Source organism: Lolium perenne, chromosome 3 (genome assembly GCF_019359855.2).
Source record: "Lolium perenne isolate Kyuss_39 chromosome 3, Kyuss_2.0, whole genome shotgun sequence".
Classification (NCBI taxonomy): Eukaryota; Viridiplantae; Streptophyta; class Magnoliopsida; order Poales; family Poaceae; genus Lolium; species Lolium perenne.
The window spans coordinates 151,791,294-151,818,234 of record NC_067246.2 but is presented as its reverse complement, the minus strand read 5'-3'; the positions used below and the strand labels follow the sequence as shown (position 1 = coordinate 151,818,234).

General features: G+C 40.3%; 2 long non-coding RNA genes across 3 annotated transcripts; both read right to left on the bottom strand.

Moving 5' to 3' along the window:
* Positions 1 to 22,180: 22,180 nt before the first annotated feature.
* On the bottom strand, positions 22,181 to 23,709 carry LOC127326989 (uncharacterized). 2 transcript variants are annotated; one of them, XR_011755502.1, is made up of 3 exons: positions 22,944 to 23,233; positions 22,619 to 22,822; positions 22,181 to 22,483 (listed from the first exon to the last, which is right to left on the bottom strand). It is a non-coding gene; the product is annotated as an uncharacterized lncRNA (long non-coding RNA). The 2 variants fall into 2 exon arrangements; XR_007868307.2 differs by lacking the exon at positions 22,181 to 22,483 and having other exon boundaries at positions 22,516 to 22,822; positions 22,944 to 23,709.
* Positions 23,710 to 23,813: 104 nt separating this feature from the next.
* LOC127327027 (uncharacterized) lies at positions 23,814 to 25,666 on the bottom strand. The gene is made up of 3 exons (XR_011755503.1): positions 25,540 to 25,666; positions 25,182 to 25,442; positions 23,814 to 24,804 (listed from the first exon to the last, which is right to left on the bottom strand). It is a non-coding gene; the product is annotated as an uncharacterized lncRNA (long non-coding RNA).
* Positions 25,667 to 26,941: the final 1,275 nt, after the last annotated feature.

Sequence of the window (26,941 nt, the reverse complement as noted above, 5' to 3'; positions counted from 1 at the left end):
ACTTCCGCCCTGACAGGAACTTCCGCCCCCGGAGACCGGAACTTCCGCCTGTATGCTTTACATCACGAAACTGCTTGTTTTCAGCTTGTAACTTACCCCTTCGGTCCCTACTATAAATAGGCACCTACCCCCACCTTCATGAGGGAGAGATGATGTTTAGATGAATTGGCTTATGCCTCTATTATCCCTTTGTGGATTTGGGAATCCCCCACCTTAGATGATCCATCTATTGTATCCCTCCTTATCCGGATCTTTTCCATTCTCGTAATTCTATCAATTGAGAATATCTTGCTTTGCAACTCTATTCTTAGTTGATCTTTTACTCTTTGGACTTCTATTTGGATTTGTCGATCTTTTGCGAGAGATTCTACCGTTTGGTCTTTATCTTGCAATTCTACCGAGTTGGTGGTTCGGGCCAACGAGGATAACCGATTTGTGTGCGTGTGTTTGTATCGTGTTCTTCGCGTTCATCCACCTCCCCCCGAATCCCCCTCCGCAATCACACTCCCCCGGGTCAATTCATGAGATCGGGCAACCCACACGGGCTCAGCCCGTATCATATTGTAATAACCCAGAACATAGGAACATCGAAGGGTAGATTTAGGAATGGGATGTGCATTTCATCGCAAAACGGGGGAAATTTTCGCTCCTTATTGCAACTAAACCTAAGAGGGATCGAGGTTCTCTCTCAACTGCAATTAGGGTTAGGCAAGCTGAGTTATGAATTTTGACATGAACTCTTTTGAATCTTGTTGATTTTGGAATTGATTTCAATTAACAAGTTAAACTAAATTTATAACTCAAAGAATAAACAATAAGCATTATTGAGAATGAAATATGAATTCATAATTCAAATAGAACTCATAATTCAAATGACTTTGAATTGCAAATTGAAATATAAATATAACAAAAATTTAAAATGGAATTATACAAATAAAAATGAGCTCATAGTTAAACCTTGAGCTTTATTGATAGACATACACACACATACATTGTCTTTACAATATTGTCAATACAAGAACTTAATGAAAAATAAACATAAATAAAAATAAGATTACATTGTTTGATCCTAAACTAAAATCCTAAAAATATGACTTGGAAGAAATGCTTTTGTAGTCATATTCACCTTCAAAATCTGCAAAGAACAAATAGAAATACTATACAGGGGTAAATAGAAAGTTAGTATTCAGTTTTGGAAGGAACCAAGTGTCACAGACACTTGTGCTTGTCCAAAATCCTGGACAGCACAAGGATAAGATGGAGCAGACCAAACCTGAGCCTGTATAGGGGCTCAAGTTTCACCATTTGAGCACACAGCTCCTGGGTTGCTTTGCAAGCAACAGCAAGGCAAGGCCAAGCCTAGTCACCAGGTCAAGCCAGGCTTGTGTGGCATGGCCAGTGGAGAAGTATCAGGGGTATAAAATGAGCACAAACCCAGAAATGGTACACAGTCGATAGCTAAACATTCACCAGGCAACCAGAGAGTGAAATAGGATAGAGTTCATCTTGTTCTTGCTCAAGAACAACACCAACTATCATAGAACTCCACCAATCATCCAAAACCACCAACCCATCACCAGCAAGCATGGTGACATAAGGAGGAGATCAACCAAGAGCTGGAGGTGAAGGGCTGTGAACATAAATCCACCAGAAGCACTGCAACAACACAATATTTCTTTCTAGGAGCTGGAATAAGGTATACCAAATTCCTGGAGTGGATCCAATGGATCCAATCCATCAATTATGCATGACACAAGTCATGGGATTGAGCATATGCTCAAGGGATGACCATCACTTGGTTTTCACCAAGGATCACTGGCAGATGAGGAAACCACTAGAGCTAGAAATCATCCAGACACAATTTCTGTGCAAGTCAACTAGAACACATGCACAGATGTGCACACAAGCAAGCACACATGCACAGATAGCACCAATAGATGAATTGCTAGGAATAGCAGTGACCAAGAACCACCTAGTGAAACCTAAGCAAATAACCATCAGGAAACCCTAGATTTTCTTCACAGGCAAACATAATGGCATTCATATTAATTATGATCCCCAATTATGCAAGCAAAGGTGAGTAGCCAACCCGATCTAGCCAACTGTGTGAGCAACCAGTCAGTAGCAATGTTACTGAGGTCACCACAAACACAAATCCATCCAAGTAAAGCAAAAAAAATAAGTCATCACTATCCAGTAAAGGATCCAGACTTCATTTATTTCCAAATTGATCATGGAAATATCAAATCATGTATAGCAAATCATTTAACCAACACTACATAAGCAGTTCATCAATAATTAATCCATCCAGGCATGAATACATAACAAAACCATGCAATACTTTTACAGTAGCATCACTGTGAGGCAACAACAGCATGTACCATTGCATCCTAGCTACTGGATCAAGTCCAGGGAGCTATGGATGACAGCAGCACACACACACAGAGGCATAGACATGAGCAGCAGTATCAGCAAGCAAACCATCCATTTAGAAAAAGAATACATCAGTAACCAGCCACTAGCATTTGATTGATCAAATGGATCAATTAGAGCAAGCACAAGGCATAGTATAGCATCAGAGACAAGCAGGGATCCAAGAAATGGATCAACTGAAGCCTACACACAGCATGTGTCAGTGAAGCAAACCTAGGCCAGATAGCAACCCAATAAGCATATTTATCAACCAATAAGCCTAGAAACGAGCCAGTAAGCATATGAACAAGGCCATTAAGCATATACACAAGGACCAGTAACCATTTGCACATCATATAGGCATGAATCAATGGATTGAGCACAGCATAGGGAGCCAGAAGGCATAGGAATGGCCAGTAGGAATAGGAATGGCATCAGTAGGCATAGGAGAGAGCATAGCATGCGCACAGCACAGCTCAGGCAAGCAAGAACAGCAGCAAAGCAGCACAGCATAGAGCAGCAGCATACGCAGTAGGGCTGTAGGCATAGATAGAGCAAGGATAGGTAGATCACAGTATAGGATAACGTTGCATAGAAAACAAAAAATTTCCTACCGGGAACACGCAATCCAAGCCAAGATGCAATCTAGAAGACGGTAGCAACGAGGGGTTTATCGAGTCTCACCCTTGAAGAGATTCCAAAGCCTACAAGAGGAGGCTCTTGTTGCTGCGGTAGATGTTCACTTGTCGCTTGCAAAAGCGCGTAGAAGATCTTGATCACGATCGGTTCCGGCGCCACGAACGGGCAGCACCTCCGTACTCGGTCACACGTTCGGTTGTTGATGAAGACGACGTCCACCTCCCCGTTCCAGCGGGCAGCGGAAGTAGTAGCTCCTCTTGAATCCGACAGCACGACGGCGTGGTGTCGGTGGTGGTGGAGAAGTCCGGCGGAGCTTCGCTAAGCGTGCGGGAAGTGGAGGAGCGGGGCGGCTAGGGTTTGGGGAGAGGGGGGCGCCGGCCACTATGGGGTGCGGCCACCTTGGTGGTGATTGAGGTGGCCGGCCCCCTCCCCCTTGGCCCTCTATATATAGGTGGAACCCCAAGAGTTGGTCTCCAAGTCTTCGAATAAGACCCGAACCAAAAACCTTCCATATGGAGGGGAAACCTAGCCAAGCTAGGACTCCCACTAGAGGTGGGAGTTCCACCTCCCATATAGGGGGCGGCCGGCCCCCTAAGGGGGAGTCCACTTGGGACTCCTCCCCCACTAGGGTTGGCCGGCCATGGAGGTGGAGTCCCATGTGGACTCCACCTTCCTTGGTGGTTTCTTCCAGACTTTTCTAGAACCTTCTAGAACCTTCCATAGAACCTTCTGCGACATTTTAATTCACATAAAATGACATCCTATATATGAATCTTATTCTCTGGACCATTCCGGAACTCCTCGTGATGTCCGGGATCTCATCCGGGACTCCGAACAAATATTTGAACTCCATTCCATATTCAAGTACTACCATTTCAACATCCAACTTTAAGTGTGTCACCCTACGGTTCGTGAACTATGCGGACATGGTTGAGTACTCACTCCGACCAATAACCAATAGCGGGATCTGGAGATCCATAATGGCTCCCACATATTCAACGATGACTTTAGTGATCGAATGAACCATTCACATACAATACCAATTCCCTTTGTCACGCTATATTTTACTTGTCCGAGGTTTGATCTTCGGTATCACTCTATACCTTGTTCAACCTCGTCTCCTGACAAGTACTCTTTACTCGTATCGTGGTATGTGGTCTCTTATGAACTCATTCATATGCTTGCAAGACATTAGACGACATTCCACCGAGAGGGCCCCAGTATATCTATCCGTCATCGGGATGGACAAATCCCACTGTTGATCCATATGCCTCAACTCATACTTTCCGGATACTTAATCCCACCTTTATAGCCACCCATTTACGCAGTGGTGTTTGGTGTAATCAAAGTACCTTTCCGGTATAAGTGATTTACATGATCTCATGGTCATAAGGACTAGGTAACTATGTATCGAAAGCTTATAGCAAATAACTTAATGACGAGATCTTATGCTACGCTTAATTGGGTGTGTCCATTACATCATTCATACAATGACATAACCTTGTTATTAATAACATCCAATGTTCATGATTATGAAACTAATCATCCATTAATCAACAAGCTAGTTTAAGAGGCATACTAGGGACTTCTTTGTTGTCTACATATCACACATGTACTAATGTTTCGGTTAATACAATTATAGCATGATATATAAACATTTATCATAAACATAAAGATATAAATAATAACCACTTTATTATTGCCTCTAGGGCATATCTCGTTCAGTCTCCCACTTGCACTAGAGTCAATAATCTAGATTACATTGTAATATACCTAACACCCATGGCATTCTGGTGTTGGTCATGCTTTGCCCTAGGGAGAGCTTTAGTCAACGGATCTGCTACATTCAGATCAGTGTGTACTTTGCAAATCTTTACTTCTCCATCTTCGATGTACTCGCGAATCGAGTGGTAACGCAGCTTGATATGCTTCAGCCTCTTGTGTGACCTTGGCTCTTGTGCATTGGCGATGGCACCCATGTTATCACAGTAAATGATTAATGGGTCCAATGCACTAGGAACCACACCGAGCTCTACAATGAACCTCTTCATCCATACCGCTTCTGATGAAGCCTCTGAAGCCGCTATGTACTCTGATTCTGTTGAAGACTTCGCCACCGTGCAATCGCTACGAGCTTGCCCACTACTTTGCAGCACCATTCAATATAAACACGTACCTGCATTGTGACTTAGAGTCATCAGGATCAGTGTTCCAACTTGCATCGGTGTAACCACTTACAACGAGCTCTTGGTCACCTCCATAACAAAGAAACATATCCTTAGTTCTTTTCAAGTACTTCAGGATATTCTTGACCGCTGTCCAGTGTTCCATTCCTGGATCACTTTGATATCTGCTAGTCAAACTAACAGCATGTGCTATATCCGATCTAGTACATAGCATGGCATACATGATAGATCCTCTTTGCCCGAGGCATAGGGGATTTTAATCATCCTTTCTCTTTCTTCTGCCGTAGCCGGTCCTTGAGTCTTACTCAAGACTTTGCCTGGTAACATAGGTAAGAACCCTTTCTTACTTTCGCCCATTCTAAACTTCTTTAGAATCTTGTCCAGATATGTACTCAGGATAGCCCTATTAGGCGTCTTGATCTATCTCTATAAATCTTGATGCCTAATATATATGATGCTTCACCAAGGTCTTTCATTGAAAAACTATTATTCAAATAACCTTTAACAACTGCTTAATAGTTCTATATCATTCCCGATCAATAATATGTCATCTACATATAATATCAGGAATGCTACAGAGCTCCCACTCACTTTCTTGTAAATACAGGCCTCTCCATGACACTGTATAAACCCGAAGTCTTTGATCACCTTATCAAAGCGTCGGTTCCAACTTCTCGATGCTTGCTTCAGTCCATAGATTGAACGCTGAAGTTTGCATACTTTGTCAGCATTTTTAGGATCGACAAAACCTTTGGGTTGTACCATATACAACTCTTCCTCAATGTCTCCATTAAGGAACGCCGTTTTGACATCCATCTGCCAAATCTCATAATCGAAAAATGCAGCTATTGCTAACAAAATCCTCACAGATTTTAGCTTCGCTACAGGTGAGAAAGTCTCATCGTAGTCAACTCCTTGAATTTATCGGAAACCCTTTGCGACAAGTCGAGCTTTATAGACAGTAATATTACCATCAGCATCTGTTTTTCTCTTGAAGATCCATTTATTCTCGACAGCCTTTCGGCTATCAGGTAAGTCTACCAAAGTCCATACTTTGTTATCATACATGGATCCCATTTCGGATTTCATGGCTTCTTGCCATTTGTTGGAATCTGGGCTCATCATCGCTTCTTCATACGTCGCAGTGACCTCATCATTGTTTTCCACACTCATGACCGTTAGACAAGGTGCATACCACTCGGGAGTGGTACGTTCCCTTGTCGATCTGCGAGGTTCGATAGTTTCCTCGTTCGAAGTTTCATGATCATTATCATTAGCTTCCTCTGTTGCCGGTGTAGGCGGTACAAGTACAACTTTCGGTACTGCGCTACTCTGATCAACGAGTATAGATTCATCAATCTCATCGAGTTCTACTTTTCTTCCAGTCACTTCTTTAGTGAGAAATTCTTTCTCAAGAAAGGTTCCGTTCTTAGCAACAAAGATTTTGCCTTCGGATCTGTGATAGAAAGTGTACCCTATAGTTTCCTTAGGGTATCCTATGAAGACGCATTTCTCCGCTTTGGGTTCTAGCTTGTCCGGTTGTAACTTCTTTACATAGGCTTCGCAACCCCAAACTTTCAGGAACGACAGCTTAGGTTTCTTATTAAACCATAGTTCATACGGTGTCGTTTCTACGGATTTTGATGGTGCTCTATTTAAAGTGAATGCGGCTGTCTCTAATGCATAACTCCAAAATGATAACGGCAAATCAGTAAGAGACATCATAGAACGAACCATATCTAAGAGAGTTCGATTACGACGTTCGGACACACCGTTACGTTGAGGTGTTCCCGGCGGTGTCAATTGTGAAAGTATTCCGCATTTCTTTAAATGCATGCCAAACTCATAACTCAGATATTCACCTCCACGATCAGATCGTAGAAATTTAATCTTCTTGTTACGTTGATTTTCTACTTCACTTTGAAATTCCTTAAACTTCTCGAAAGTTTCGGATTTATATTTCATGAAATAGATATACCCATATCTACTCAGATCATCTATGAAGGTTAGAACATAACGATAACCACCGCGCGATGCTACGCTCATTGGTCTGCACACATCGGTATGTATGATTTCCAATAAGTCAGTAGCTCGCTCCATCATACCAGAAAATGGAGTCTTAGTCATTTTACCCATTAGACATGCTTCACATCTATCAAGTGACTCAAAGTCAAGTGATTCAAGTAATCCATCAGTATGGAGTTTCTTCATGCGTTTCACTCCAATATGACCAAGACGACAGTGCCACATATAAGTAGAATTATCATTCAATTTAATTCGCTTAGCATCAATGTTATGTATATGCGTATCACTACTATCGAGATCTAACAGAAATAAGCCATTCTTTTGTGGTGCTCGACCATAAAAGATATTATTCATAAAAATAGAACAACCATTATTCTCAGACTTGAATGAATAACCGACTTGCATTAAACAAGATCCAGATATAATGTTCATGCTCAACGCAGGTACATAATAGCAATTATTTAGGCTTAAAACTAATCCCGAAGGTAGATGTAGAGGAAGTGTGCCGACTGCGATCACATTGACCTTGGATCCGTTTCCAACGCGCATCATCACTTCATCTTTCAGCAGTTGTCGTTTATTCTTTAGTTCCTGTTTCGAGTTACAAATATGAGCAACCGAACCAGTATCAAATACCCAGGTACTAGAACGAGAACCAGTGAAATGAACATCTATAACATGTATATCAGATATACCTTCATTCTTCTTCTTGACAAGGCCGCTCTTTAGATCAGCCAGATACTTGGAGCAATTACGCTTCCAGTGTCCCTTCTCCTTGCAGTAATAGCACTCAGCATCAGGCTTAGGGCCGTTCTTAGGTTTCAGAGGAGGCGTGGCAGCTTTCTTGCCACCCTTCTTGAATTTTCCCTTAGACTTGCCCTGTTTCTTGAAACTGGTGGTCTTGTTGACCATCAACACTTGGTGCTCTTTCTTGATCTCAATCTCAGCAGCTTTTAGCATGCCAAAGAGTTCGAGTAACTCCTTGTTCATGTTACGCATATTGTAGTTCATCACAAAGTTCTTGTAACTTGGTGGCAGTGATTGAAGGACACGATTAATCCCCAGTCTGTTAGGAATCACTATTCCCAAGTCACTGAGTTTCTTCGCATGCCCGGTCATGGCAAGCATGTGCTCACTAACGGAGCTGCCTTCTTCCATCATGCAGCTGAAGAATTGTTTCGATGCTTCACAGCATTCCACGGCCGCATGAGTCTCAAAAATAGCTTTCAGCTCTTTCATCAACTCATGAGGATCGTGGTGCTCAAAACATTTTTGAAGATCTGATTCCAGACTGCACAGGATGGCACATTGAACTTGAGAGTACCGTATATTCCGAGTCTCGTAAACAACTTTTACTTCATCGGTTTCAGTTTCTGCAGCAGGGTCACCTAGCGGTGCATCAAGCACATATTGCAGATTTCCGCCAGAGAGGAAGATCCTCACATGACGGAACCAGTCGGTGAAGTTGCTACCGTTGCTCTTAAGTTTCTCTTTCTCTAGGAACTGATTAAAATTGATTGGGGACGCCATCTCTACAACATATATTTGCAAAAGTTTAGACTAAGTTTATGACAAATTGAGTTCAAATTTTAATTCAACATAATTAAAAATCTAGGTGAACTCCCACTCAAAACAATATCCCTCGCATTGTCTTAGTGATCACACGAACCAAATCCACCACACCTAAACCCGATCATCACGAGAAAAAGTGTGATTTCAATGGCGAACACTCAAAGTGTTCATCATATCAACCATATGATTCATGCTCTACCTTTCGGTATCACGTGTTCCGAGACCATGTCTGTACATGCTAGGCTCGTCAAGGCCACCTTAGTATCCGCATGTGCAAAACTGTCTTGCACCCGTTGTATGTACTTATTGAATCTATCACACCCGATCATCACGAGATGCTTCGAAACGACAAGACTTGGTAACGGTGCTACTAAGGATGAACACTTTATTATCTTGAGATTTTAGTGAGGGATCATCTTATAATGCTACCGTCGCGATCTAAGCAAAATAAGATGCATAAAAGGATTAACATCACATGCAGTTCATATGTGATATGATATGGCCCTTTAGTCTTTGCGCCTTTGATCTTCATCTCCAAAGCACGGACATGATCTCCATCATCTTCGGGCATGATCTCCATCATCGTCGGCGTAGCGTCAAGGTCAATGGTGCCATCTTCATGATTGTCCTCCATGTAGCAACTATTACAACTACTTTGAAATACTACTCAACATGAAATTTAAAGACAACCATAAGGCTCCTGCCGGTTGCCACAATACAATAATGATCATCTCATACATATTCATCATCACATTATGGCCATATCACATCACCAAACCCTGCAAAAACAAGTTAGACGTCTCTAATTTGGTTTGCATATTTTACGTGGTTTAGGGTTTTCGAGAGAGATCTAATCTACCTACGAACATGAACCACAATGTTGATACTAATGTTTTCAATAGAAGAGTAAATTGAATCTTCACTATAGTAGGAGAGACAGACACCCGCAAAGCCTCTTATGCAATACAAGTTGCATGTCGAACGAGGAACAAGTCTCATGAACGCGGTCATGTAAAGTTAGTCCGAGCCGCTTCATCCCACTATGCCACAAAGATGCAAAGTACTCAAACTAAAGATAACAAGAGCATCAACGCCCACAAAACCATTGTGTTCTACTCGTGCAACCATCTATGCATAGACACGGCTCTGATACCACTATAGGATAACGTTGCATAGAAAACAAAAAATTTCCTACCGCGAACACGCAATCCAAGCCAAGATGCAATCTAGAAGACGGTAGCAACGAGGGGTTTATCGAGTCTCACCCTTGAAGAGATTCCAAAGCCTACAAGAGGAGGCTCTTGTTGCTGCGGTAGACGTTCACTTGCCGCTTGCAAAAGCGCGTAGAAGATCTTGATCACGATCGGTTCCGGCGCCACGAACGGGCAGCACCTCCGTACTCGGTCACACGTTCGGTTGTTGATGAAGACGACGTCCACCTCCCCGTTCCAGCGGGCAGCGGAAGTAGTAGCTCCTCTTGAATCCGACAGCACGACAGCGTGGTGTCGGTGGTGGTGGAGAAGTCCGGCGGAGCTTCGCTAAGCGTGCGGGAAGTGGAGGAGCGGGGCGGCTAGGGTTTGGGGAGAGGGGGGCGCCGGCCACTATGGGGTGCGGCCACCTTGGTGGTGATTGAGGTGGCCGGCCCCCTCCCCCTTGGCCCTCTATATATAGGTGGAACCCCAAGAGTTGGTCTCCAAGTCTTCGAATAAGACCCGAACAAAAAACCTTCCATATGGAGGGGAAACCTAGCCAAGCTAGGACTCCCACTAGAGGTGGGAGTTCCACCTCCCATATGGGGGGTGGCCGGCCCCTAAGGGGAGTCCACTTTGTACTCCTCCCGCACTAGGGTTGGCCGGCCATGGAGGTGGAGTCCCATGTGGACTCCACCTTCCTTGGTGGTTTCTTCCGGACTTTTCTAGAACCTTCTAGAACCTTCCATAGAACCTTCCGCGACATTTTAATTCACATAAAATGACATCCTATATATGAATCTTATTCTCCGGACCATTCCGGAACTCCTCGGGATGTCCGGGATCTCATCCGGGACTCCGAACAAATATTTGAACTCCATTCCATATTCAAGTACTACCATTTCAACATCCAACTTTAAGTGTGTCACCCTACGGTTCGTGAACTATGCGGACATGGTTGAGTACTCACTCCAACCAATAACCAATAGCGGGATCTGGAGATCCATAATGGCTCCCACATATTCAACGATGACTTTAGTGATCGAATGAACCATTCACATACAATACCAATTCCCTTTGTCACGCGATATTTTACTTGTCCGAGGTTTGATCTTCGGTATCACTCTATACCTTGTTCAACCTCGTCTCCTGACAAGTACTCTTTACTCGTATCGTGGTATGTGGTCTCTTATGAACTCATTCATATGCTTGCAAGACATTAGACGACATTCCACCGAGAGGGCCCAGAGTATATCTATCCGTCATCGGGATGGACAAATCCCACTGTTGATCCATATGCCTCAACTCATACTTTCCGGATACTTAATCCCACCTTTATAGCCACCCATTTACGCAGTGGTGTTTGGTGTAATCAAAGTACCTTTCCGGTATAAGTGATTTACATGATCTCATGGTCATAAGGACTAGGTAACTATGTATCGAAAGTAGCAAATAACTTAATGACGAGATCTTATGCTACGCTTAATTGGGTGTGTCCATTACATCATTCATACAATGACATAACCTTGTTATTAATAACATCCAATGTTCATGATTATGAAACTAATCATCCATTAATCAACAAGCTAGTTTAAGAGGCATACTAGGGACTTCTTTGTTGTCTACATATCACACATGTACTAATGTTTCGGTTAATACAATTATAGCATGATATATAAACATTTATCATAAACATAAAGATATAAATAATAACCACTTTATTATTGCCTCTAGGGCATATCTCCTTCACAGAGAAGGTAGGAGTAGCAGAGAGGAGTACCTGGTGGCGTAGGAGGCGGCGACAATGGCGGCACGGTGGCACAGGCTGGCCACAGCGGCACCAAACCGCGGCCAAGCCCGTGCCAGGCCACGTACAGGGGTGGCGAGGAAGAGCAGATCAGCGGGGATCAACGCGAAACCGTCGGCGTCTGCGAGTGTCGCACACGTGCACGAGCAGACGGAGACGAGATCGACGAATCTACACGGATGAGAAGATGCGCTGTCACGCGCTGCATCGTTCAAGCACCTTGTCGTGCCCTGGTTCGGCCGGAGCTGGCCGGAGCACGGCGGCGGCCATGGCGGTGACGCAGTCGCCACCTGAATCGCCTCGGCGATTAGGGTTTCGGGCGAGAGAGAGGTGAGCGAGTGAGTTAGAGGGGGTGGGCCGAATCGGTTCTCCACCGAACCGATTTGGACAGGCCTTAACGGGCTGTCCAAATGGGCCTTGTAATTAGGCTGGCCCAATTGGGCCAGGGGGTTATTTTGGTCTTTTCTATTTTAAAATATACCTCTAAAAATCCAATAAAATTTGGATTAGTGGATTAAAAATTATTCTTAACCAGAATAAAATAAGAAACAAAATTTAGAAAACAAATTCGAATTTTGGAATTTTGAATTTAAATTTAAACTTGGAATTTTCCTTGTATATAAAAATCAAGGAAAAATTTCAAATGAATTCAAATGCTTGTTTTCAAATATGTTCAAAAGAATTTCTATTATTCCAAGACATTTCTTTTAAGAAAAATATTTTCCAAATGAAAATATTTCAATATTTATATTTCTTTTATTCCTTATATAAAAGCAAAACCTTATTATTTCAAATTATTTTTGAAATAAATATTTTTCTACCAGGAAAATTCTATTACTCTTAAAATTCTTTTCTTTGCAAAGAAAAATGATATTAACAACTTCAAAGTAATTACAAATTACTGCCAAAGGCATCAATCCTTAGTTTAACCCTAAATCTTAATAAAATATCGGGGTAAGGGATTCAACATAAAATAATACATCCATGCATGCATTATTTGGATTTTATAACATTGTCCTTACCGGACAATGATGCTTCTTTAAAGAACCCGAGGTCCAGGTTCCATCCACTGCATTGAACTGCACTATCTCGCAGTCCACATGCAAGTTCACTCTTGCTCATGTCATCTTGAGTATTTCTATCAATTTACCGCAAATCTATATACTTATCATTCCTGCATTGAAAATGAAATGTTACTTTTCCAATTATGAATATGACTATGCGGTTGGCAATGGAACCATGGTATGTGCTGACATGGTGGAGGTTCCATTGCAAGTGTTCTAATTATTTAGGACTAATCACCAATGCCGTCTAGTGATTGTAGCGCCGTATATTTCGCGTTGACCATAAGATCTATAATGGCTCTAGGGAAGCCAGCTGTATCTTTTCCCTCTCGCATGCCAACAGACTGATGATAAGGGTTGCCTGTATCGGTCTATCTTTGGTAAAGGTGGGGATAGAGGTCCGTCACGGTCTACCATTAGATACAGGAAATGGCAGACTTATTAATGGTCTATGAAGGATTGTAAGGGTTGTCCGGGTCGGTCTATCTATGATGTATAGGACAGGGCATATGAAGTATTCGGAACGGTCTACCTTAATGGTAAAGGTGAGAACAAATGCCTGGGTCGGTCTCTCCATAGATAAAGGGCATGACAGACTTACAAAAGGGTGGGTCTGCGAGGTCGCGGAGAATGCGGTGTGGGCTTGGATCTTATTTCTGGCCTCACACCAAGGGAAGTGTGGACGGGGACAAGTTCCTGCGGCTGGCAGAAAGGTAAGGTCTCTTATGGAAAAAGTAACGCACCTCTGCAGCGTGTATCAAATTGTGGCTTGTCACTCCCAGTTCCGGGAAGGGAACTACGAACGCGGCATGAAAGGAACTCCATGAAGTTCTGGTCAACCTGTGAAGACCGGCGAGCATAGTTTTCAATATAAAATCAATCTTTTGAAGAAATGTTTTCGAAACATGCATTGACCTGAGATTTCCTGATCAACGGTCGTAGCTAGTGCATCAAACACCTTTTCTCTTTTTAACTTGCTGAGTACCTTTGTACTCACTTTTTTTCGACACCCTTGCTAGACTGTGATATGGAAGTGGAGGCCAACGACGGAGCGCCGGAAGGAGGCTACGAGCTGGTATATGAAGAACCTGATATGACCGCAGTAGTGGAAGGCGTAGACTATGGGATAGTCTACGGCTCGACGACAATGAGGCGGAGGAGTAGTGACATACCTTAGTTATCTTAGAGCCGAGCAGCGTAGTGGCATACTTAAATAAGTTGCTGAGCTCTTTCATCTATATGTGAGTTGTAATAGTACTTAAGTAATATCTTAGGGTGTCTCATCGGACCTATGAGAATACCAACTTGTTAAGACTATGTTTGTAATAATATCTGAAGTGTTATGACATGCAATGTTTCTGTTGTACCACTCTGAGGGATGTGACATTTGTGAATAAGTCCCTTCACGAAGATCATATCAATGACTTGTATACTACAACATGCAGTGGTATGCTGGGTTACCGCACATATGGTATCAGATCAAAGGTTGCCACGGATTTGACCCTTCAATACAACCAATTTCGCCCAAAAAAATCCCCAAAAATTTTGCCCCAAAAAATAGCTCGAATTTGGATCTCATAATTTGTTGCGTTTTTTGTGGTTTTGGTCCACAGATCTTGTGTTATTGGTGTTGATCTATCATCCCCCAACTTTTCTCCGTCAAATTCCACTATTTATCCCTCAAATCCATCGATTTCTGCTCCAATTTTTGCCCCGTGTTCGTGCAGTTCTTCGCTCCAGATTCAGATAAAAAAATTGGTATTTCCGGAAGAACCGCCCATCAAACCCCAGAACTTCCGCCGAGGCCAAGTATTGCTAAAATCGTGGTCAAATATCCATCTTCCTCGCTCGCTCGCGTACCCAGGCTGCGCCCCTGTCGAACAATAGCAGCAACCGCCGCACCCCGCACTGCTCTCGCTCGCAACGCAAGCCACCGGAAACTGCTCGCTAGCGCGCGCTAGCGATTACCGATTCGCTACATGGTTTCTTAGTGGGCTCGGCCCATTTTCTCTTTTGTGGGATGTTTTCGATATCCTTGTTCCCTTCAGACAGATCTTGTTCCCTTCAGATAGATCTTGTTCCCTGTTCCCCTTTTCTCACTGGGAGTTGCTTCGCGAGGTGGTTCTTCTCCTCCTCCACCGCCACCTATTCCGCCGCTCCATTTTCCGGCGTATCTTCGCCGCCGCGCGCTCATATTTTCCGTCGAATCTCCTCCGCGTGGCCGCTTCCGGCGTGTTTGATTCGCTCGTTCGGCCGTTCGTCCCGAATCACTCGAATGGTCGCCGTCCCCGTCGAGCATCTCCGCCGCACCACTCCCCTTCTCGCCGAACCTGTTGTCGCTGCTCGTTTCTAGTGTTTCTGGTGCGGCCACTCGTCCCGCATCACACAGAAGGTCCCCTATCCCCGTCGAGCACCTCCGCCGCGCCGCTTCCCGTGTCGCCTGATCTCTCGTCGATACCCGAAGAAGTCCTTTGTCCTTTTTCTTCGCGCGGTACCTATGGGAGGTTAGATTTTCTATCATTTTTGTTGCATATTACTTTCTATTGTTAATAATGGTTCTAGCCATTTTGTTACTGTCAATTAGGTTTCTAGCCATTTTTGATTTTTTTAAGGTTGTTTCTGCTTGCTTTTCTACTGTTGTTAGGCTCAAATAGGCACTTAATGATCTGCTAGCAAATATGGATTAATTTTCTATGGTTCCTATATGTTCTAAAATAATTCATATTCTCCAGATATGCCTTCTGTAGAAGATGATCTAGGTGATGATCCTACTGTCCGTTTCAAGATGAGGTTTTCTGTTCGGCGTTTCGAGGTTGCAATGAAAAGTCTTACACCAAAACAGGTTGGATTCGTTGTGAAATATGGATATGAACTTGTTCTCGAACTCAAACACAAGGTTGTTTTTCCTATGGTCATTATTGATTGGGTAATGGATAAGATGGTGCCTGAGCGTGCTATGTTTCGTCATGAACATAAATGCATAAACTTCCACAAGAATATGATTCAGCAGTTTGTTGGAATCCCTTCAGGTATTTTATTTGTCTTTGTTCGACAAGATGGTGCCTGCGCAGTTTTTTTTGCTGTTTGATGTCTACTGATTTATGTATAAATGTCCTATTTTAATTTTAGGTGGTACCATAGCAAAATTATCTAGCAAGGACTCTCTTATAGTAGATAAGGTAAATATGCTGAAGGCGAAGTACATGGGTACTGGTAACAAAATCTTCATGAGAACGCTTATTGATCAGCTCAAAGGTGATGAGGATGAGGAATCATTTATGAGGACTTTCATGATGGTTCTTCTGGGAACTATTCTTTGCCCTTCCACATCTGATACCGTTGATTGGAGGTTTCTTTATTCGTTGACTGATCTAGCTACGATGACTAGTGTTGACTGGGCTGCTCTTTCACTTCAAGTGTTGCTCAATGAAGTTGCAAATTTTAAAAAGAAATTGTTGAAATTTCCTAATGGCATCCCAAGTACAGCAATTTATGTTGGCTGCCTTCCCTTTCTAGCAGTAAGTAGAAAGCAAAACTCCATTCTCATTTTCTGTTCAAGCTGTTCTTGTATATAGGCTGACATTAGTTATTTCGTGTTTTCCCTTTTTGTAGGTTGTTTATATGGACTTCTTGGAACTAAATGCATGCTCTATTCGGCAAACTATTGACTATGGCGTTCCAAGGTTATTCCATGTTGACAATGCTGACTTCAAGCTTCTTACTCAGTTTGATAGAATTCAATCTTCAGGAATGGTTTGTTTCGGAGCAATCGATGTAAGTTTTTTTTTATCCAATGTATTATGTCATGTTTTCATCTATTTCTGTTGTTGCTGTTTATGAAATTCATTTTTTTTCCTTTTGTTGGTTTTACAATGTGCAGTTTAGGGAGAAGTCGTGTACTCCTTACGGTGATCTTCAATTTAAAGAATTCTTGGATAGTCAGTCCAAGCGGCAGCAGTTAGTATTGGCTTCTCTTGGTTATACTGAAACAAAGAATATGAATTCAGATGCGCCAAGTTCAAATGTGCCAAGTTCAAGCCAGAATAATATGAATTCAGATCCTTTTAATGTGTACTCAAACAATGTTGGAGATATACCTGTTGATGTTAGTTCCTCTGCATATTTCTATATCTCATGTACCTTTTTTATAAGTCGAAGTTTGTTTACATGCATATGTTTTTGTAGTTCATTTCCTGATTTCTACTTTATTTTGTCTAGTTTATTCTGTCGTAACTTTCTTCAATTTTCCATTCAGTTACAGAAAATTGTTGGTTCTATAATTAAATCAAACACAGAGAAGATTGCTGCTGATGTTACAAAATTGCTCGCGACAAGTTTTCATTTAATGTCCAAAGAAATATTCTCTGCTATTTCCGAGCACTGTAAGCCAGCTCCAGTTGAGACGCCTTTGAAGTCACCTGCAGCTGAGACCCACTTCAAGCCTCATTCAACTGGCACGCACTCGCATCCTCCTACTTCTGAGACACACTTTCAGCCACCCACAGGTTATACTTAAACAATTTTTTGAACATTAGCACATGGATACTTGTAGATTATACATTTTTGTTGGATATTCAGTGATCTTGTATTGATGTAGATAATTAAGTTCCAATTCTGGCTACAGCACACTCCTTTTTATTATTGTTTTCTATATTTATTTAAGTACTACAAGCAAGTATTTGGTTTTCATATATTTTATATTTTTTCTTTTTTAGGTAGTGCAAGCAATATTGTTTCAAGCCCTCGACAAGAATATGCTGCAAGTGATCATGTTCATGTTATGGACAAGCATGAAGTAGCTGTTGCCAAGAGTTCACAATTCAATGACATTGTTTCTAAACAGGAGAAGGTTCCTGATGACTCAAATGTTACTGGTATGTTTTCTTGTTTTGTGACTTATAATTCATAATCTGTATTTATGATTTTGTTTTAATTTTACTTTTTATATTTTGTTTCCTAAATAAATCTATGAAGGTGATAAAAGGAACTGTGATGCTGGTACTAGCTCTCCTCAAGCAAACCCCCAATGTGATTTTGTTATCAATGAAAATGAATCTGTGTTGGATAAAGATAAGGATGCTGATGCTAGCTCTTATAATGAACCTTCTGATGATGTTGCTGATGCTCAAGCAGATCACCTTTCTGTTCCTGTCATGAATACCCATAATGAACCTGTATTGGATAAAGATATGTCAAATTCTGACGTACCAGAAAGTAGTAAGTGTGTTTTTAATTGCACTTTTGTTTTCTGAGTTGTTATTTTTTCTGTTTTAACAAGATGACACTCTTTATATGTTTTTCTTCAATTTTGTAGTTTACACCAGGGATGCAGAAACTGTTCATAGTCTTGACCCAAAGCAGTGTCCATTTGCTAATATTCCTAGTGTAGCTGATACTTTGCTAGATGCTGGTACTGCGAGTATACTTCAAGAAGATTTCCAATCTGATGTTGTTACTAAGATTCATCATGAATCTATTTTGGATAAAGATAAGTCAAAATCCGACATATCTGCAACTAGTAAGTGTTTTTATTTTTAATTTTAATTTTTCATAGTTCGTCTCTCTTTTGTAAGAATTCCACTCTTATATTTCTTCTTTCTCATTTTTCTTTTGTAGTTGAGTTTAAGGGTGATGTTCCTGTTCATAATGTGGACCCACAACAGTCTCCAGCTGCTAATCTTTTCATGCCAAATCAAGATTCAGTTGTTATAGTATCCAGTGCAGCTAACTTTTCTCACCCTCAGTATGATGAGTCGGCAACTTCTAGTATGTTTTTGCTTGTTGTTGCTTTTCTAAATATAGTTCCATTTCATAAACCCTTCTGTATGATTTGATTTTTTCAAATGTTTTTATTTATTGTTCCTGAAGGAGATTCACTCATGAAGGCAAAAACTCTTCTTGATGTTGCTTCTGGCAGTCCTAAACATCTTAATTTTGAAAATTCTGGTTCGAGTGTAGTTTATATTTCAAGCCAAGAAATGGAAGTAGACCATTTTGTGGAAAATGTTCTCATTGGCGATGTTGCCTCAGCACCTCTCTCCTCATCAGTCAATGCTGAATCTCATTCAGATACTATTAAACCAGCAGCTAAAGGTTGTTGTCCTTTATTTGAATTTTGCTATTTCCTTAATTTATGTATCATTGATTTTACTTTTTGTTTTCTGCATGAAAGGTGATTTACCTTTTCCTCTTCTTTTTCCCTCTTTCTGTCAGATTGTGATGATGCAGATGTAAATTTAGGAATTGATATCGTCATATGCATCTGAAGATCCTCAATCTCCATTGCCTAATCATACACCATTATGCAGTATGTATTTTTCCCACCTTATCTTTTTTGGTTCACCTTATCCATTTATGCTTTTTATGTTGATATCTAAATTTCTTTTATATTCAGATAGTAGTGATGAAGTGCAGTCAGATGACGTTTTGAAAACTGGCCCTAGTACTATTGACAAGAGAAAGCGGAAGAAAAGATATGCAAAGAAACCTTGTAATTCCGAAGAGAGGCTAAATCTGATTGTTGATCACTCCGCTGAAATTTTTTACAATAAGAATGTTGCTAAAATGTTGTTTAAAAATTCTAAGAAAACTAGAGAGACAAGGTGAGCACAGATTACCCAAACCCTTTACTTTTTAGAATAGATAAGTATTGTAGCTTTCATTCTTTTTTCTAATTTTACACTTTTTATTTTTCTTCTCTTAGCATTGTTGTGGATTTAGATGGCCACACAGTAACCTATGAAAGGTTCTACCAATCTCTGAAACCAAGAGGAGAAATATCTAATGAAGTCATGGATGCATATGTGCAATTATTCAATAATCGGAACGTTAAAGTCAAAGATGACAAGAGTGCTCTAAGGAAGATTTCTTTTAGTCCATTCTTTGCGGTCTGATTTATTATCTTTTCTATCTCAATTTAATCCAAGTTTATGTACTTTTTCCCGATTTGATGAATACATCTTTCTTTTTGCAGTCGAAGCTCAATGTGCCACCTGAGAATTTCATTGCCAAATCTGTAACTAGAGAACTTGGAAAGATGAACAAGAAGTTCAACTTTGCTAAGTGTGACCTGGTATTACTTTGGGATAGCCTTTTCCTTTCTTTTCTCTTCTGAACCTATTTTCCCAAGGTCTTGTTCTCCTTTTCTGTGTTTCTATATTGTGATGTTCTGTCAGAGTCTTTCCAACACCCATTTGGCAATAAAATTGTCTGTCCGTGGCTGTTTTAGTTGCAAAAAAGTATTTTATTTCAGTTGAAGTAAAAGAAGAAATTGCCTATCTATACATATTCTTTATATCATCCAGTTTAACTACCAAGTATCAAATTCACAAAGCGGTACATTTAGTTGTTATTTGTACCCTATAAACATAGATGGAGTTCCACATTGTTTTTAATAACTAGATGACCCGTTGCGCTATCGCGCAATGGCAGAATCTGAACAGAATTTAAACCATAAGTGTTTTAGCTTATTTTAGTAGATGCATCTGTTATGAACTTCCGATATGATCCATTCACATAATCCATGGTGAACTTTGGAAGACAACAATGACCAAACCGAAATAAACAATAAATCTCCGTAGTTAAAAAAACCCGAGGGAAATATTCATTTGCAAGAGCATAAAACTCAGCATTAGAAATCTTGTGCTGAAGATCCTAAATAGTGTTTTTGATATGTTTGTAACCGCAGCCCTAAACTAAATAATCACATGATTGTGTGAATAGAGCAAGAACAGAAAATAAATATTATCTTATAATATCCCAAAATTTGGAACCAATACACTCTAGGGAGTGAGTATGTTAACATGCCAACATACTATACAAGATGAAGCTGTAAAACAGGAGAACCAAGTTCATAAAAAAGAGATCGAACTCAATAAACAAAACTACCAGAGTGTGCATATATTATATATGCATTACATCCAATGACACTTACAATTATATAGCTGTTATATAGCAAGAAAAAAATAGATACATGTGATGTTCAGTTGCTGCAACTATTTAAAATGACACAAACCGTAGTTGACCACATATATAAAATCTGCAATAGTTGCATAAATTATGTAACCAAGTTTCAAACAAACCATTTGAAATTTAATGCCTTCAGCACACACACAATTATAGTCACCTGTACCTTTGCAATGAGGCTCTACGCATATCACTGTACCTGTTGCGCTATCGCGCAAGCAAAATCAAGTCATAATTTAAATTATATAAATTTTAGCTTATTTTAATATTAAGAATTAGCCCAGAATTTAAGCTGTTTTAGTGCCTTGTAGGTAGGCCATTCCATCCAGGTGTTACGGTAAGATGCGTTGAGCCACGGTGTAAAGACTAAAGTGATTTAAGACCACGGGTTTACATTAATTGGTCTTAAGTTTTATAGGTTGGCATATTACTTTATTTAAATAGGTGGACATTAACTGGAAATTTAATTCGGCTCCCGGATGCGTATGCTCCCTCTACCAAAAAATCATATTTAAGAATGTCGAAAAAATTTGAAAAAAAATTCTACATGTACATCTCCATAATAAATGTGCGTTCGTCAAGTTTCACGAATAACCAACATTTTATGTGGTCTATGTAAAAAAAAGAAAATTTGTCTTATGAAATTCATGTGCACATTCTACAGAAATTTAGTTAAAGGTTCAACAACACGATCTCACAACTAAAAATATTGCATGAAATGTTCGTATGATCGGATCAGGTTCACCATAGAGGATAGATAACATGTGAGAACCATCCAAGGCAAGCAGTATAGACCTTCAAAAGTTGATCGATCTTGCCATCACGGAAGTAGCTCCGATGAATTATATTCACATGTAGAGCGGAAAAAAAACCCTGCAAGGCTATGTATCCTGTCTGCAAAATAAAGTTAACAATATAGCATAAATATTTAGCAAATCATCACATGTAAGTATTGTATGAAAATCAGTGAACACAGGTGGGAAAACATCAATTTGAATGAAATGTTTGTTTATAAAGAAGTAACTTTTCTTTGATAAAATGCAAGCATCATTTTTAATCTCCTGTTAAACTGAAAAAAGCCAAATCGAGGGCCACATCCATCCTCAAAGGCCAGAGTTTATGTGAACTGAATTTATAAGAGCCCAATGCGTCACTAAAGACAAAGAGTCGTGCCAGAATAGAAGCCATAAGTTTTATCTTGTTATAGCTGGTATATACTGAAAGCCAAGTATTAGGCTTGGTGTCCAATCTTGCAGGAGAAAAATACCAAGTAATAAAATTCGTTAAACAATCACCAAACTTCCATTCAGAAGGCTGCAGTTGTATATTTGGGACGGAGTCGCCTTAATATTATTTACTGAATTGCACGATGTGCGAATATGCAACATTTCACAAGGAATAGTTTATACAACATTGACATACTGAAACTCACTATACATGGATCATAACCAATAACATATATACCAGGAACGAAGCTCTGCTAAGCTCATAATTAACAAGGCGTGACAAACTTCACCAGAGATCTTAATGCATATACAATGGGGTGGTGCCCTTGTGCCAGGAGCCAGTACTTCGGAAGTCATCTGACGCTAAGCTTATGAAATATGTCTGCCCAAGAAGCATCTGCACAGTAACACCATAAGCACAATACCGCATGCAAAGCTGAAGTATATAATCTATTTTATGACACAGGCTTACACAAAGAACTAAAACTAATTTAGTGTTGTTGTGTTAGGATGGGTACAAGAGCACGAGTACCTGGAATACCCGTTGGTACTACTCGGCATCAGGTTACTGGAACTACTTTGCAGCAGATGTTCAGGACATCATCTAATGGTTCATGAGCACAAAACCAAACCTTCCCAAGAAGCTGATTAGCAAGAACATTCTACTCCGTCACCTCCCAAAAAGTCTCTAGAACATAAGGTGATAATGTGCTTGGCTGCAACCTTTGAAAATAACCTGAAATTTGAGAAGAGTGGTCAAATTAGAACCATATATATTCCCTAACAAAAAGAAATGCGACCAAACATAGAAAAATACTACAAATATTGCATGGCAAGGGCAGTAAGCTATCCTAAACCTGATAAAGTGAAGAGAATAAGCCTGAGTAGTTCAGGCTGAATCAGCTTCATTGGATAGCATACTATGCCATTGGGCTCATGGAGATCTGCACAACGAAAACTATCAAGCATTCAGATTATATATCAATGTCGGTGCAATTACAATTCCAGCAATTAAACATCTACAGAAAATCTAAGTCAGGAACAGGGTGCTGGTAGAATTATTTTTCAACAAGCTAGCTAAACTTTGTAATTAAATTATCAACTATTGGTGCAGGAAAAAGAGTCAATTCAAAGGTATATAATCCCCGCTTCTCTAACCAGAGGAAAACTTCTGGTTGGTGTTCAACCCTTTTGAAACTTTAACCATTAAATACTATATATTACACATATATAGATCAGCTACACTAAATAATTTCATTTTATTTTTATTTCTATGATTATCTCCCTTGGCAAACAAAGTGTTTGGTTGCTGAATGCCTTAGCATTGGACTGAACAAAACTTACTACTTCGAGGATTGATTGTCTAGAAGATTGCATTCTTTTCATTGAAGGATAACAAAAATATCCGTATGTTGTTTGTTTCACATATAAAGGGCATGATCGATTGGAACAATCATCTAACATACAAGCACAATAATCTGATTTTTAGAGACCATAGGGTCCACCAAAGAATTATTAATTGTGGCATGCACTTTCCGATGCTATATCATGGAAATCTTATGCCTATTGTTTAAAAGATGAGAGTGAGATAACAAGTCTTGCCATCACGAGAACTGGAACGAATCATCTTACCTCGACTTCCTACCAAGGATCTCTTCTTTTATGGACCTAGACCTAGCACTTCTTTGCACCCCATAGATTTTTGAAGCCACCCTAAGAAGCCAATGTGAGAATTAATGTCCGAGGTAATTTGATGATGTCACAACATCAAGTACTTCTAGGGAAAGAAGAGTCACGGAAAAAAAACAGAAGGCAACTAACAGGTTAAAAATCTTCACGGCCTTGGAAAAAACATCAAATATTGCAGAAAAAATATAGTCCTAAAGATACTTCACTTTTTGTTAGGTCCTCTCAAATTGGTACAAAGAATCGGAACGAAAGGTCACCTACCCAAGAGTCACAGGAGTCTCCGCCATATCAAGTCAATATAGACAAAAGTACTCATGCTGTGACTAACAAACGAAGGAGTGCCGCTGCTAGAGTGGGTTGTACTGCACCGTGGCATACATTATTCAAGATGCAGCAGCCTCTGCAGTTTAATCCTAGGTGGAGTACACAAACTGAGAACATATCACACCACCGTTCTGCAAGGAAAAGTAACCGATCATCTGAAAGCACTACAACCATTGAGTAATTGCAGAGCATTAATAGAACTAACTGGTTGGGCAAAACTCATTTATTATTTACATGCCTCAATGCCATATTATGTGAGAAGCCCTATCCAAATATATTTGACTAACAAGTATCCACAATGCTGGAGTTCAAGCATCATAGGACTAAAAACCATCAACAATGCTCTATTAAAAATAGGCAGCTGGTCCATGTCAGGGAATGCATCAGGACCCTGTCAAGAAATGCATATCTTCTAGTACACAGAAATTGCATTATTCAGAACCATGTACATCGCTACAAATAAAGAATCTGACCTACAAGCTCATCATGCAACCCAAAGATAAGAATTACTATTAATCTTGCAAGGATATCACGATGAACATGAAATTGGATAAGTCAGTGGGCTGCAGTAGCCATCCAGGCAAGCCAAATCGACTTGAATCTGAATAAATGGAAATACTGGAGTAACTTTTCTTGTAGCATGGCTTACCTTTGACTCTGTGGGCTGCATCAGGGGACTTCTGATACAATGTCGTTTCCGTCTTGCTGCCAAAGGTAACAGAATATTAGGAAAAAGAGGGATGCAAATATTATATTTGTCTCAGAGAAATTGCATCAGCATTTGTTTTCGGAAGCAACATAGTTGTTTAAACATCTCAACTGAGCCAAAAAATACAAAAGAAGGCTACAGTTCCAATCAAACCAAAATGTATCGCACTGATCACTTTCACTTTTAGCTTCAAACCAACACCACAAACAATATAAATTTCAGATTGAACCAATTGGTATGTACATTAGCTAGAGTAACATAATTGCCTTTTTTTGGGATAATCCAAAGAACAAAAAAAGGGGAACAAGGAAAACTTCAAGCACTGCTAGAATTATGGTTTTGAAAGGTAAGGAAATAATAGTCAGCGCTGTACCTATAAAAATATTGGCCATGCTTTGCTTGGAATACCACTGAGTACATCCTCAATAGCATATTTATGTCTGACCAGAGAAATCACCTGATAACACATCAAAGCACCGAAAAAAATATTATCATGAAGAGAAGTTATACCATGGTAGATATTAGCCTAATACACACCTACGTGATGCATCGGTATCACCTGGGGTTAAGGTGATAGGAGCTGGAGTGTTACATGGGCAATGTCCAACCAATGTTCAGAGAAATCAACATATGCCTTTAGAAAAGAAGAGGCAGACCTAGCTAACATAAAGCCAACAAAATCAACAAACGCGTAAAGGAAAAAAAAGAGAGGCTGAAGTATATATACGAACCTGAGCAAGGAGGACATGCGGCTGAGTTGATACTTTGCGGAAGCATCACAAACCGACACACGCCGTTTTGGGAGCTTCCCACCAACTTTCTCAATGAATTGGCTGAGGTACATTAAACCAGCGCATGAGAATCCTATTGGCAGAACATCATTAGTAGGCATAAGAAAAAGGAAGTTCAAGTAGGTCACCATTTAAGTGAACACAGGTAAAATCAACCTTCTATATGGTGAAAATACAATTTATTTGCAAATGATATTTTTATCACTAACAATTTAAGTAGTTGACAGAGAAAAGGGACCAGAGAAGACACATGTCATTTCAGAAGTTGTGTAAACTCAAGAATCCACACCGTGCACATAATATTTCAAGAGATTTTTGCTGGAATTTAAGCTTCAGCCTTCAGATCCTATATAGACAGTGCTTACATATTTGTATGGGAGAGCCATTAAATCCTATGATCTAAACAATATCGCTTGAAACTATGAGTTGATTTTAGTAATAGCACAAACCATTTGCCACGGATAAACCAAATGATATTGATTGAGCTGTCCAGTTGCAGTTTAAGCTGAACACTGAAGAGGAAGTTGGCTAGTATGTTGTTAACCTGTCCAGCCTCACTGTGGTGCCGGGTTCCCTGAGACAAAGGCATGTGCACTCCTGATGTCAATGAAACGTTTGTGGCACTGCGCACATGAGATAGAAACTCTCAATACAAAAGAGTGTAACGAAACATAAGGCCCGAATATCTGCAAATAGCTATCAGCCTGGCCATAAATACCTACTTGTTGACCGAAGGAGGCTTCATGTCAACCGGCAACACACAAATTGATCTGTAGCCTGTTTCAAATTCTTACAGACACTCAATATCCTGAAACACAATCAAACTCAGTATATAATTCCTACATAGAGGAAATTCTGTTTAGTAGGGGAAAAAATAGCACATAAGCTGCTGAACATTCACCAAAATATACATGATAAAAGAGGAGAAAAATAAGACGAGTGAACCGCATGGTATGCGTCGCTGACACCAGGAAACATGTTTCAAATAGATTAATACAAGGAAACGACCGACAATGCATGAAAAAGGATCGATTCAAAATTACTAACAATACAGATGTGGACATAACAGTACATTTTCTAATCTCTAATGTTGTAAAATGGCAACCTGGATGCACCCACAAGCCAGACAACCGCCGGTGGTAGTTGCCTTCCCCACCCTATTTTTCACCGCCAAATGCATATGACATTATTAAATATGAAATGTCTGGATACGCATATAATTACTGAACTATGTTGTTTTAAACAAAGCATGGCATCTACTTTTCAGATAATAATTGTGCCTATTATTCAGAAATTCCATCATACAATTTATACCTAAGTAACATGACGTAGGTGATGGTGA